General features: G+C 41.7%; 1 pseudogene; it reads right to left on the bottom strand.

Moving 5' to 3' along the window:
* The window catches only part of LOC112607755, a 32,821-nt pseudogene extending 21,119 nt beyond the window's left edge, over positions 1–11,702 (bottom strand).
* Positions 11,703–14,357: the final 2,655 nt, after the last annotated feature.

Below are 14,357 nucleotides of genomic sequence, written 5' to 3'. Positions count from 1 at the left end.
GCTACTCGGGAGGCTGAGGCAGGAGAATGGCGGGAACCCGGGAGGCGGAGCTTGCAGTGAGAGGAGATGGAGCCACTGCACTCCAGCCTGGGGGACAGAGTGAGACTCCGTCTCAAAAAAAAAAAAGAAAGTGCTCAGAACACTTACATTATATATAATTGTGTAAAATTATCTAACATAAAGTATGCTTTACAATATTTAATATCTCATGTAATTTATTGAATACAGTACACTGCAGAGTGCAGAATTTGTTTACCCTCGTGATGGCATGGCTGACTGGAAGCTATGGCTCATGGCCACTGCCTAACATCTCCAGAGAATATTGTACCGCATATTGCTGGTTGGGAAAAGATCAAAATTCAAAATTTGGGGTGTAGTTTCTACTGAATGTGTATAGCTTTTGTACCATAGTAAAGTTGAAAATTGGTATGTTGAACCATCGAGTTGAGGACCATCTGTTCAATAGTTTGATTGCATGTACCTAGAGGCATTATGTATCATAAGGACAAAAAGATGTATAAAAATAATCCTGTTCTCGGGAACTATATTTTGGAGACTGTGGTGGACATGGAAAAGTGCTGCTCAGATCCTCCTGCGGGGAAGAGCTTCTTGCTGCTGGGAGTGGACAGCCTCAGACTATTAGCTCCTCCAGGGTTGATATCATATGCAGAGTTGCCATGAGTGAAGTCATGAGCTTCCTGGTACAGCCCACATCTGGTGATCAAGTATGACAAGAATATAAAGTCTGAGCAGTTTGGCCCAACATGAGACATCTATGATGGGTATTCATCATTCCAGAATTCCCTGCTAGGTTGGCCAAAGATTTGAATGGCCTGATCACACGGTATCATGTTGATATGTCTTCTGCTCAATTCTTCCTCATCCCCCCTTCTTTCTCATGTTGTACCCCAAATTCCATCTCAGTGTGTACTCCAGAAAATGCAACCTGTGACAGAGGTTGTATTAGTATTATCATTCTGAGACCTCTGTGTATGTAGATTGAGATAAAACAAATGAGTTATTCTGTTTATTTTGTTTACAATTGGAATTTTTAGAGTAGGAGAAAGAAGTTTCAGTGAAAGATCAATAAAGGGCTTAAAATAAAAACCCTATAGATTTGGGTTTTAGTTTAAAGTGTTAATGTCAACACATATTTTATCTTTAAAATACACATTTTTTAGGAACGCTTTTACACTGTTGGTGGGAATGTAAATTAGTTCAATCATTGTGGAAGACAGTGTGGTGATTCCTCAAAGATTTAGAACAGGAAATACCATTTGACCCAGCAATCCAGAATATAAATCATTCTATGATAAAGATACATGCACGTGTATGTTCACTGCAGCACTATTCACAATAGCAAAGACATGGAATCAACTCAAATGCCCATCAATGACAGACTAGATAAAGAAAATGTGGTGCATACACACCATGGAATACTATGCAGCCATAAAAAAGAATGAGATCATGTCCTTTGCAGAGACATGAATGAAGCTAGAAGCCATTATCCTCAGCAAACTAATGCAGGAACAGGAAACCAAAGACAGTATCTTCTCACTTACAAGTGGGAGCTGAACGATGAGAACACATGGGCAGAGGGAGCAGAACAACATACACTGGAGTCTGCCAGGGGAGGGCAGGGAGTGGGGGTGAAGAGCGTTAGGGAAAAGGGTTAATGCATGCTGGGCTTTACACATAGGTGATAGGTTGTTAGGTGCGTAAACCACCATGGTACAGGTTTACCTATGTAACAAACCTGCACGTCCTGTACATGTACCCCAGAACTTAAAAACAACAACAATAAAATAATTTAAATAAAGAAAAAATATTTTTATATCAGTCAGCTTTTGCTTTTTGGGGGTTTTACAAACCACCTTAAGGCTTAATGGCTTAAAACAAGAAACATTTTTATTTCTCATTATTCTGTGGGTCAGCTGGCTAGTTTATAGTTTTGGCTGGCTAGTTTGTGGACAGACTGTAGGATGGCATAATTCACATCTGTGCTACAGCTGGGACAATTAGGATGGCAGGTGCCTCTCTCCATGTGGTGTTTTAGTCTCTAGGAGCATAATCAAGGCTTGTTTCCAGCAGTGTGTTGAGCCAGCCCCATTGCACCTGTGTTTTTCTTTTTTTTTTCTTTTTTTTGAGACGGAGTCTCGCTCTGCTGCCCAGGCTGGAGTGCAGTGGCCAGATCTCAGCTCACTGCAAGCTCCACCTCCCGGGTTCACGCCATTCTCCTGCCTCAGCCTCCCGAGTAGCTGGGACTACAGGCGCCCGCCACCTCGCCCGGCTAGTTTTTTTTTGTTGTTTTTTTGTTTTTTGTATTTTTTAGTAGAGACGGGGTTTCACCGGGTTAGCCAGGATGGTCTCGATCTCCTGACCTTGTGATCCGCCTGTCTTGGCCTTCCAAAGTGCTGGGATTACAGGCTTGAGCCACCGCGCCCGGCCACGTGTGTTTTTCAAGTCTCTGCTTTTGTCACCTTTGCTGTTTTCCATCAGCCAAATCAAATCACATGGCCAAGTGCAGACTCAAGGGGTAAAGAGACTCGACCTCTCAATGGTAGAAGTGTCAAAACCGCATTACGAAGAGACATGGGGTACGCAGGAGGGAGAGGAATTTGTGTCAATTTTCTAGCACATTTTACAATGCCTAGAAGCAATGATTTACTGAAAAAATGCTATTTTAAGACCCCAATCTGGCCACTTCAGGTGTTCCTTGCTCTTCAGCTGGTCACTGTCTCTGGGTTTTTTCCTACTGACTAGGAAAGCGCACCACGACATCTTGGCAAAATGGTTGATTCCATGTTTGGGGCAGCGAAAGTAAAAGAGGAGGCTGGAATATCTTACAATAACAGACAAGAACAAAGCTATCAAAGACTATTAGGGTTTCATTAAAGGAAACTGAAACCAACTTTAACAGACTTCCACTGGCCAAAGCAGGAGAAATTTTAACATGTATAATAATAGCTTCAAAGGATTGAAATACCTCAAATATTTCAATATTATTTAAAATATTCAAATATGTTTAAAATCCATGAGTTCATAATGACGCTAAAGAAAAAAATACCATTGGTCATTTTTGGAGGATGTTAGGAAACTAACTCATTATGCTGAAAACTGGTAAAGGGAAAAGAATGAAGCATTTATTTTGTCTTTCTTATATTGCTGGTACCACAGGGTAACCAAGTAGTTGATGATGAGAAGTTTCTCTTTATAGTTATATTCCCTCTAATAAATAAAGAAGAATGGTAAAATTAGAGCATCACCATTTTTCAGTTCCCAATAAATTAATCAACATAGGCAGCTGTCATCATCAACTGCTAACACACACACACACACACACACACACACACACACACGCAACAAGACACAGTGCCTCCTGTGGGAAAAAGGTAGAGGTAGCACCACCTGTGAAACAGTCTTACCCCCCACCAAAAAAAAAAAAAAAAAAAAAAGGAATCTGATCAAGACTTCAAATTAAACTCCAGTGAAAAGGTTAGAGGAATGTGTTAAATGACACCCTATGACTGGTGTGCGGTGGCTCACGCCTGTAATCCCATCACTTTGGCAAGCTGAGGTAGGAGGGTTGCTTGAGGCCAGGAGTTTGAGACTAGTGTGGTCAACACAGTGAGACTCTGTCTCTACAAAAACTTTTAAAAAATTAGTCAGGTATGGTGGCACGTGCCTCTAATCCCAGGTACTCAGGAGGCTGCGGTAGGAGGATCCTTTGAGCCCAGGAGTTCAAGGCTGCAGTGAGCTGTAATTGTGCCACTGTGCTCCAGCCTAGGTGACAGAGGAAAAACACATCTCAAAACAACATCAGCAACAACAAAAAACCCTAGGGATGCAACCAGAAAATCTAGCCTGCGGAAGACAATCTTATTTTGTTTTTTGTTTTGTTTTGCTTTTGACCAAAAAAAAGTTGAGTTGCAAGGCATATTAAAAAACAAGTAAAGAAAAAGGAAAAAAAAATAGAAGGGGGACATAAAGATTAAAAGATGTATCAGCCAGTTAAAATATATGGACCTTGGCCAGGGACAGTGGTTCACACCTGTAATCCCAGCACTTTGGGAGGCCGAGGTAGGCGGATCACCTGAGGTCAGGAGTTTGAGACCAGCCTGGCCAACATGGTGAAACCCCATCTCTACTAAAAATACAAAAAAATTAGCTGGGCATGGTGGCGGGCGCCTGTAATCCTAGCTACTTGGGAGGCTGAGGCAGGAGAATCGTTTGAACCCAGGAGGCAGAGGTTGCAGTAAGCCGAGATCATGCCACTGCACTCCAGCCTGGGCAACAAATAGATATATAACTATATATATATACCTCATTGAGACTCTGATTCACAAAATAAAGTGTAAAAACAAATTCTGTAAGGAAATCAGGAACCTGTAAAAGCTGAGTGCGTATTTGATGATATTCAGCTGCTAAATATGGTTCACTTTTTTAAGGTTTGATAATGATCTTATACCCGTGTTTTAAAGAGTTGTCATCTTTATTATATGTATGAAATATGTATGTATAAAGTCTGGAATTTGCTTTAAAATAATCTGAGTTGGGGGAAAGAGTTGAATTATAGAGATGATTGGCCAAACGTTTTTAATTGTTGAAACTGGGTGGTGTAACGGGAGTTTATTATATGACTCTACTTTTATATGTGTTTGAAATCATCTATGACAGTTAAAACATTCATACTTAAAGAAAACGTTTAGAAATGAGGACAATAATAAGGCTGCAGGGGAAAAAATAATGAATATACCTACTACAAGAAGAAAGACTAAGAGAGTGAAGGGTAACAGAATACTCCCTTTGAAGATTCCTGTCATACTTGACTTTTTCCTTCTTTTCTGTGGTCTATTTTCTTTATTCTTTCAAGAGAACACTCTTTTGTGTCTTTGCTAGTTGTTTTCCATTTGACCATCCAAGATTCATTCTCTGCCATTCTTTGCCTTTCTCAACGTTCCTGGAAGCCAAGGATTGTGTTACCTATGTTCCCTTGTCAGCTGACTGCTGGCCGGGTTTAGCCAGGGGAGTGTAGAGGAGACAGCGGTCAGAGTATTAATTCCACCATTTCCTCACTACTTGGGCTCTGTGTGGTTTTTTTTCTTATATGTAATTTCAACTTTTACTTTAGAGTCCAGGGGTACATGTGCAGGTTTGTTACATGGGTATATTGTGTGATGCTGAGGTTTTGGGTACAAAATGATTCCATCACCTGGGTAGTAAGCATAATATCCAATAAACACTTTTCAACACTTGCACCCCTTTCTATCTCCTCTTTCTAGTAGTCCCCAGTGTTTACTGTTCCCCATCTTTATGTCCATGAGTACCGCATATTTACCTCCCACTTATGAGAACATGCAGTTTTTGGTTTTCTGTTCGTGTGTCTGTGTGCTTTTTTTTTTTTTTTTTTTTTTAAATTTAGGATCATGGCTTCCAGCAGCATCCACGTTGCTGCAAAGGACATGAGCTCCATTTTTTTTTTTTTTTTTGAGACGGAGCCTCGCTCTGTTGCTCAGGCTGGAGTGCAGTGGTGAGATCTTGGCTCACTGCAACCTCTGTCTCCTGGGTTCAAGCTATTCTCATGCCTCAGCCTCCCGAGTAGCTGGGATTACAGGCGTGAGTCACCACACTCAGCTAAATTTTTTAGTAGAGACAGGTTTCCACCATCTTGGCCAGGCTGGTCCCGAACTCCTGACCTCAGGTGATCCGCCTGCCTCAGTCTTCCAAAGTGCTAGGATTACAGGCGTGAGCCACCGTGCCTGGCCCAGCTCTTTTTTTTTTTTTTTGAAATGAGGTCTTTCCCTGTTGCCCAAACTTGATGCAATGGCAAGATCTCGGCCCACTGCAACCTCCACCAGGTTCAAGTGATTTTCCAACCTCAGCCTCATGAGTAGCTGGGATTACAGGCACCCGCCATCATGCCTGGCTAATTTTTGTATTTTTTTGTAGAGACAGGGTTTCACCCTGTTGGCCACGCTGGTCTTGAAGAGCTCATTCTTTTTTATGGCTGTGTAGTATTACACGGTGTATATGTACCACATTTTCTTTATCCAATCCACCATTGATGGACACCTAGGTTGATTCTGGGTCTTTGCTATTGTGAATGGTGCTGTGATGAACATACAAGTGCATGTGCCTTTTTGGCAGAATTATTCATTTTTCTGCAGGTATATACCCAGTAATGGGATTGCTGGGCCTAATGGTAGTTCTGTTCTAAGTTCTTTCACAAATCTCCAAACTGCTTTCCACCATGACTGAACTAATTTACACTCCCACTAACAGTGTAGAAGCATTCCCTGTTCTCCACAGAATATCACCAACGTCTGTTATTTTCCAACTTTTTAATCATAACCATCTGACTGGTTTGAGATGGTATCTCATTGTGGTTTTGATTTGCATTTTTCTGATTATTAGTGATGTTGAGCATTTTTTCATGTTTGTTGGCTGCTTGTATGTCTTCTTTTGAGAAGTGTCTGTTCATGTCCTTCGCCCCCCCCCTTTTAATGGGGTTATTGTTTTGATTTGTTTTGTTTTGTTTTTGTTTTTTGAGACAGAGTCTCACTCTGTCACCCAGGCTGCAGTGCAGTGGTGCGATCTCGGCTCACTGCAACCTCTGCCTCCTGGGTTCAAGTGATTCTCCTGCCTCAGCCTCCAGAGTAGCTGGGATTACGGGCGTGCATCACCATGCCTGGCTGGTCTTGAACTCTTGACCTCAGGTGATCTGCCCGCCTCAGCCTCCCAAAGTGCTGGGATTACAGGTGTGAGCCACTGCGCCCAGCTGGGTTATTTGTTTTGCTTGTTGATTTGTTTAAATTCCTTCTAGATTCTGGATACTAGAACTTTGTTGAATGGATAGTTTGCATATATTTTCTTCTATTCCATAGGCTGTTTACTCTATTGATAATTTCTTTTGCTGAGCAGAAGTTCTTTAGTTTAATTAGGTCCCACTTGTCAATTTTTGTTTTTGTTGCACTTACTTTTGAGGACTTCCTCATAAATTCTTTCCCTAGGTTTTCTTTTAAGGTTTTTATAGTTTGAGGCCTTACATTTAAATCCTTAATCCATCTTGAGTTAATTTTTGTGTATGGTGGCCGGGCGCGGTGGCTCAAGCCTGTAATCCCAGCACTTTGGGAGGCCGAGGCGGGCGGATCACGAGGTCAGGAGATCGAGACCATCCTGGCTAACATGGTGAAACCCCGTCTCTACTAAAAATACAAAAAACTAGCCGGGCGTGGTGGCGGGCGCCTGTAGTCCCAGCTACTCGGAGGCTGAGGCAGGAGAATGGCCTGAACCTGGGAGGCGGAGCTTGCAGTGAGCCGAGATCGTGCCACTGCACTCCAGCCTGGGTGACACAGCGCGAGACTCCGTCTCAAAAAAAAAAAAAAAAAAAAAAAAAATTTTTGTGTATGGTGAAAAGTAGGGATCCAATTTCATTCTTCTGCATATGACTAACCAATCCACCTCAGCACCGTTTATTGAATAGGGAATCCTTTCTTCATTGCTTATTTTTGTTGACTTTGTTGAAGATCAGGTGGTTCTAAGTGTGTGGCTTTATTATTGGGTTTTCTACTCTGTTCCATTGGTCTATGTGCTCTGTTTTTGTAGAAGTATCATGCTGTTTTAGTTACTGTAGCCTTATAATATAGTTTGGAATCAGGTAATGTGATACTTCTAACTTTGTTATTTTTCCTTAGGATTGTGTTAACTATTTGGTCTCTTTTTAGGTTCTATATGACTTTTAGAATAGTTTTTTCTAGTTCTGTGAAAAGTTACACTGGTCAAGTTTTACAGAAATAGTGTTGAATCTGTAGATGGCTTTGGGCAGTATGGCCCAAAGCGATATGGCCATTTTAATGATGTTGATTCTTCCAATCCATGAGCAGGGAATGTTTTTCCTTCTGTTTGTGTCATCTCTGATTTATTTCAGCAGTGTTTTGCAGTTCTTCTTGTAAAGATCCTTCACACCCTTGGTTAGATGTATTCCTATTTATTTGTGTCTGTGTGTGCTGTGTGTGTGTGTGGCTATTGTAAAAGGGATTGTGTTCTTGATTTGACCCCCAGCTTGAATATTATTGGTGTATAGAAATGCTACTAATTTTCATACGTTGATTTTGAACCTGAAATTTTACTGAGGACATTAATCTGTCGAGGAATCTTTTGGTGGAGTCTTCAGGTTTTCTAGGTAAAGAATCATATCATCAGCAAAGAGATAGTTTAACTCTTTATTTTTCTATTTGGATGCCATTTATTTCTTTCTCTTGCCTGACTGCTCTGGCTAGGACTTCTATTACGTTGAATAGGAATAGTGAGAGTGGGAGTCCTTGTGTTGTTCCAGTTCTCAAGGGGAACGCTTCCAGCTTTTGTCCATTCAGTACGATGCTGGTTGTGGGTTTGTCATAGATGGCTCTTATTATTTTGAGATATGTTCCTTTGATGCCTAGTTTGTTGAGGGTTTTTATGATGAAGGGATACTGGATTTTATCAAAAGTTTTTTCTGTGTCTATTGAGATGATTGTATGGTTTTGTTTAATTCTGTTTGTGTGAAGAATCACATGTATTGATTTGCATATGTTGAACTAAGCTTATTCGCCAGGAATACCTTGATTGTGGTGCATTAACTTTTAATGTGCTGCTAGATTCAATTTGCTAGTATTTCGTTGAGGATTTTTGGGTCTATGTTCATCAGGGATATTGGCCTGCAGTTTTCTTTTTTCATTGTGTCTTTGTTGTATTTTGGTATCAGGCTGATACTGGTTTTGTAGAATGAGTTAAGGAGGAGTTGCTCCTCTTCAATTCTTTTGAAAAGTGTCAGTAGAATTGGTAGAACCTCTTCTTTGTAAGTCAGTTAGAATTTGGCCATGAATCTCTCTGGTCCAGGGCTACTTTTGTTTGGTAAATTTTTTATTACTGATTAAATTTCAGAACTCAATATTGGTCTGTTCAGGGTTTCAATTTCTTCTTGATTCAATCTTGGGAGGCTGTGTGTTTCCAGGAATTTATCCATCTCTTCTAGATTTTCTTGTTTATGTGCATAGAGGTGTTCGTATTAGTCTCTGAGGATCTTTTGTATTTCTGTGGGATTGGTTGTAATGCCACCTTTGTAATTTCTGATTGTGCTTACTTATATCTTCTCTCCTTTTTTCTTTGTTAATCTAGCTAGCAGTCTATCTGTCTTGCTTATCTTTTCAAATAACCAATATTTGGTTTTGTTGATCCTTTGTGTGAATTTCGGGGTCTCAATTTCATTCAGTTCTGCTCTGATTTTAGTTATTTATTTTCTTCGGATAGCTTTGAGGTTAGTTTGTTCTCATTTTTCTAGTTTCTCTAGATGTGATGTTAGATTATTGATTTGAGATCTAACTTCTTGATGTAGGTGTTTAGAATTATAAACTTTCCTCTTATCACTGCTTTTACTAACAAAGGAATTCTAGACTTAAACTGAACACTTGACCAATTGGACATAATAGATATTTAGAAAATATTCCACCCATCAACCACAGGATATACGTTATTTTCTTCACATGGAACATACTCAAAGATTGACCATGTGCTCAGCCATAATGCAAGTCTCAATATATTTTTAAAAAATCGAAATTGTACCAACCATACTCTTGGACCACAGTGGAAAATAGAAATGCCAAGAAGATCTCTCAAAACCACATAATTACATGGAAATTAAGCCAACTTGCTCCTGAATGACTTTAGGGTAAACAGTGAAATTGAGGCAGAAATCAAAAAATTATTTGAAATAAATGAAAACAAAGACAAAACATACCAAAATCCCTAGGATGCAGCAAAAGCAATGTTAAGAGGGCTCTGTGGTTTTGACAATGGCAGCTTCATTGCACAGCTGTAGGTCTTGCAAGATGGCCCATCCTCTCCAGCTCTGCACTCTCTGCGCTCTGGTAACACTATTTCACTATTTCCTGCCCTTGCATCTTCAGCCTTAGAAATGGTAATGGAGCCCCACTGTTGCAAGCTCTAGGTGGCTCAACGTTCTTTGCTTGGTCCTTTCATGAAGGAGCTCTTTAAGTAGTTCCCTCATTAAAGACTCATCATTTGAAATATTTGAGCCTTGTGCGTGTAATCCCAGCACTTTGGAGGCCAAGGCAGGTGGATTACCTGAGGTCAGGAGTTCGAGACCAGCCTGGCCAACATGGTGAAACCCTGCCTCTACTGAAAATAAAAAAAAAAATTAGCTGGGCGTGGTGGCGTGAGTCTGTGATCTCAGCTACTCAGGAGGCTGAGGCAGGAAAATCGCTTGCACCCGGGAGGCGGAGGTTGCAGTTAACTGAGATTGTGCCACTACACTCCAGCCTGGGCAACAAAGCAAGACCTTGTCTGACAAAAAAAGAAAAAAGAAAAAAAAAAAGAGAACTATTTGAGCCTAATTTTATTTGTTGCCTGGACCTCAATAAATACAGCTTGCCTTATTTATATTCTATTTTCAACATTAATATTGTCTTTCTTAGTGTATTTTACACTATTATACTTAAAGATGGAATGGAATTAATTAAGTCAACAAATATTAATTGAGCGCTTACTGTGTGCTAGGTACTATGTGGCTATTTCAACATAGTGGTTATACAGTGGTAATTGAGACAATAAGGTCTCTGCCCTCATGGGGCATGTTTTGTCACTTTGGGCTGCTGAAGCGAAGTACTATAGACTGTGTGTCCTTGATCAAGAGGCCCTCAGAGTCTAGTGGAGGCAACAGACATACATAAATGGCCAGCTGAGGACATATCAAGGGAACTGTGTGGTTACAGGCATAATTCTAGGTGCCCAAAGACACTGAGTATAGGTCATTCATTCGTTCATTCATTCACCATCTACTAAACCTCATACCTTCTACCAGATCTTTAGGAGGAACTATCTCTTTTTTTTTTTTTTTTTTTTTTTTTGAGACAGAGTCTTGCTCTGTTGCCCAGGCTGGAGTGCAGTGGCCGGATCTCGGCTCACTGCAAGCTCTGCCTCCCGGGTTCACGCCATTCTCCTGCCTCAGCCTCCCGAGTAGCTGGGACTACAGGTGCCCGCCACCTCGCCTGGCTAGTTTTTTGTATTTTTTAGTAGGGACGGGGTTTCACCGTGTTAGCCAGGATGGTCTCGATCTCCTGACCTCGTGATCCGCCCGTCTCAGCCTCCCAAAGTGCTGGGATTACAGGCTTGAGCCACCGCGCCCGGCCTGGAACTATCTCTTTATTATTATTGTGATTCGAGTGTAAAATAATTAATGCAACCCCAAAAGCCAAATCTTCGGACAGCTACCTGCCAATTCTCTACATTTGCTATAAGCATCTTTTCTGCCTTTTCTGAGACTCTCCAAAGAGAGCTCCCCATTTGTTTTTTCCGTGACCTCCCACACATATCATCTGAGGGTTATGAAACCTCTCCCTCTAGAAAATGCAGATGATACTCTTACAGATTAACAGAATGTTAGCTCTGAAAGAGATGTTACTGTTTCTCATAAAAGCTAATATTTGTCTGCATATCACGAAAAATGAATAAATAGGGTAGTTTGTAGTTAGAAATAGCAGGCTCAGGACCTCCAGCTGTCATGAGTGCTGAGGGCTCAATACCTCCGCATATCTATAGCCAGAGCAAATACATTACTAACAACTTTTACTGCACAGGCACCTACCAATCAGAATGAGCACTGACACTGGGGCATCCAGATGACTGGCAGCTTGCCCATAAGCCATTCCCGTCACATTAATGTTTATTGGCCCATCTGCTTAAAAATACTACTGTAGAAGCCTGGGCACAGTGGCTCATGCCTGTAATCCCAGCACTTTGCAAGGCCGAGGTGGGTGGATCACCTGAGGTCAGGAGTTCGAGACCAGCCTGGCCAACATGGAGAAACCCCGTCTTTACTAAAAACACAAAATTAGCCAGGCGTGGTGGCCCATGCCTGTAATCCTAGCTAGTCGGGAGGCTGAGGCAGGAGAATCACTTGAACCCGAGAGGTGGAGGTTGCAGTGAGCTGAGATCACACCATTGCACTCCAGCCTGGGCAACAAGAGTGAAACTCCATCTCAAACAAAAACAAAAAAACAACAAAAACAAACAAACAAGTAACAAACAAGAAAAACCCAAAAAACTACCTTAGAGATTGTTTAGCCCAGCCCTTCTGTTTGTTTATTTTTCAGATCTTTTGTTTTACAGAAGAGAGACCTAAAGTCTTAGAAGTGACAAGACGGGCGCAGTGGCTCATGTCTGTAATCCCAGCACTTTGGGAGGCCGAGGCAGGTGGATCTCCTGAGGTCGGGAGTTCAAGACCAGTCTGACCAACATGAAGAAACCCTGTCTCTACTAAAAATACAAAAGTAGCCGGGGTGGTGGCGCATGCCTGTAATCCCAGCTACTCGGGAGGCTGAGGCAGGAGAATCACTTGAACCCAGGAGGCGGAGGTTGCGGTGAGCTGAGATCATGCCATTGTACTCCAGCCTGGGCAAAAAGAGCGAAACTCTGTCTCAAAAAAAAAAAAAAAAAAAAGAAGTGACAAGACTTACCCAAGGGCATATACAGAATCTGACTTTCTCCTCACATCTAGAGATGGCAGCTCTTTATTACTGTAAAGTCCTTCAGAAAGCTCTTAGTCCCAACTCTGATCCTTTGTTCATTTTCTTCCTTTTGGCTGCTAAGCCCTCCATTCCATTTTCCCACTCCCATTTCCTTCTTCCCTCTTCATAACTTCCTATTCTTCCTTCAAAGCCCTCAGTTCTAACTAATTAGCATACAGAAGCTGAAGCAGCAGCATATTTGGGGGTGACATCCGAAAGCCAGAACTGACCTTAGGTTTCTCATTCTAAGAAAATGTATGTAAATTGTTCAGCACAGTTTCAGCAAATGGTAATAAATAATAGCAATTACTATTGTTGTTCTTTTTAGCTCTGTGACTGTGAGTACGTTACTAACATCTCTGAGTCTAGTTTCTTCATATGTAAAATGAGAAATTTCCAAGGTCTTGTCCACAAGGCTGACAGGCACTATGAGGGTCATCTAGCAGTCACGTAGGGAGTTGGTAGGGGATGCTCTTCCAGCTGTCAATTAAACCGTGGAGGGTAGAATTTGAGAGTTGTTGGGAGTGATGTGCTAGGCCAATGCAGGGAGAGGAGCGCTTAGGGAGGAATGCAAAAGACAGACTAGAGGCCAGGCGTGGTGGCTCACGCCTGTAATCCCAGCACTTTGGGAGGCCGAGGTGGATGGATCATGGGGTCAGGAGTTTGAGACCAGCCTGGCCAAGATGGTGAAATCTCGTCTCTACTAAAAATACAAAAATTAGCTGGGCATGGTTGCGGGTGCCTGTAATCCCAGCTACTCGGGAAGCTGAGGCAGGAGAATCGCTTGAACCTGGGAGGCAGAGATTGCAGTGAGCCAAGATCATGCCATACCACTCTAGCCTGGGTGTCAGAGCAAGACTCCGTTTCCAAAAAAAAAAAAAAATACAGAAGGATTAGATTGTGTCTGTGAAATAAGGATGTGAAGTAGACAGGCAGTGGGAAGCTGGGGAGGAAGGGATACAGGGGGCAGCAGTGAAGTGAACCCAAAGGTACATGCAGAAACACAAGGTGCGGGGCACAGCATTCTTTTGAGTTTCAGGAAGCTTATTCAGGATGGGCTTAGGTGCTGAAGCAAGGGAATTATGATAAATCTCCCAAAATTAATCTGGTTTGGAGCTCAGGATACCTAGCCAGCCTCAAGGTTTCACATGGCCTTTTCCTGCAGCCCTTTGCTAATCAAATTAAACCCTTCTGGCTATAAGGGAGTTTTCTGGAGAGCTAACTGGACATACTATGATTTGCCTTTCCAGTTGCTTCAGGCTGCATGCCTCAGGTCAAATTTCTTTTTCATTTTGCTACTATCTCCTTTCATCTTCTGTAATCATTGGTGATACCTGATCCAATTACATACGGGTGACTTTCCAGGAGTACTCTGTTGACTCATACTCATGATTGCTGCTGATTCATAGAAGAAAGGGCTCTGGACTGGACTAGTAGGTTTTCACAGTGGTGCCATCCACTTTTCAGTTTCAGCTGCTATAGCAATGGAAATGAAAGCACTTTAGTTAGAAAAGAGAACACTATGCTTTATTTTCCAGAATCACGTATGTGCTAGAACCAAAGCCAGCAGTAGGAAAAAAGTCACAGAATTAAAATCTGTCTTCCACTCCCTCACCTCCCATTACTGCTTCTGATACTTTCGAAGCTCGTTGCCTCTCTGTGCCTCATTTGGCCCAGAGCCCGAACATATTATTCTTTCAAACTCTAAACCATTCGTTCATGATAATCTATCTTTTGTGGCTTATTTCCTTTTGATTGAATTCATAAATATCTGAAAATTGTGTTTTTAGCTGC

The sequence above is a fragment of the Theropithecus gelada genome, chromosome 15 (assembly GCF_003255815.1).
Source record: "Theropithecus gelada isolate Dixy chromosome 15, Tgel_1.0, whole genome shotgun sequence".
Lineage (NCBI taxonomy): Eukaryota > Metazoa > Chordata > Mammalia > Primates > Cercopithecidae > Theropithecus > Theropithecus gelada.
The sequence above is the reverse complement of the archived record's forward strand: the minus strand, read 5'-3'. Positions and strand labels throughout refer to the sequence as shown.